The following is a 479-nucleotide window of genomic DNA, read 5'->3' as shown; positions in this document are numbered from 1 at the left end:
AACGATACCGATACAATCAATATCATACGGTACCTTGAACCATGCTTCCATGTACGTCCATGCATCTTCTTCGTATTTCTAACCATATCAATGTATTTCCATGCACCCTCCAGGTATTGTGTGTGGGCGAGTACTTGCGCCCAGGCACAACTCGGTGCGACAATACCGCCACACCCCTTGGAAAGGTGGAAAGGTCTATGGGTATGACGGTCTTTTCGCATCGGGCTATGACTGGGCACAAGTACACGCCCACACACAGCACAAACTTGTTTAGGCTAAACAAAGTTGGGGTTAGTTGAAGTCACATAGTGACAAAAGCAAACGTCACTAGATAGCATGAAGTTTAGAGATCCCAAAAAGAGAAATCATTGGTGCATAGATGCAAAGATTTTTATCTAACGGTTTCCGTGCGCAGCAATACAGGTGGTCATGGAGCTTATCCATTTCGACAATACAGCGTTCGCTCCGTCTCTGCTTAG

Source organism: Telopea speciosissima, chromosome 9 (genome assembly GCF_018873765.1).
Source record: "Telopea speciosissima isolate NSW1024214 ecotype Mountain lineage chromosome 9, Tspe_v1, whole genome shotgun sequence".
Lineage (NCBI taxonomy): Eukaryota > Viridiplantae > Streptophyta > Magnoliopsida > Proteales > Proteaceae > Telopea > Telopea speciosissima.
Note: the sequence above shows the minus strand (reverse complement) of the source record.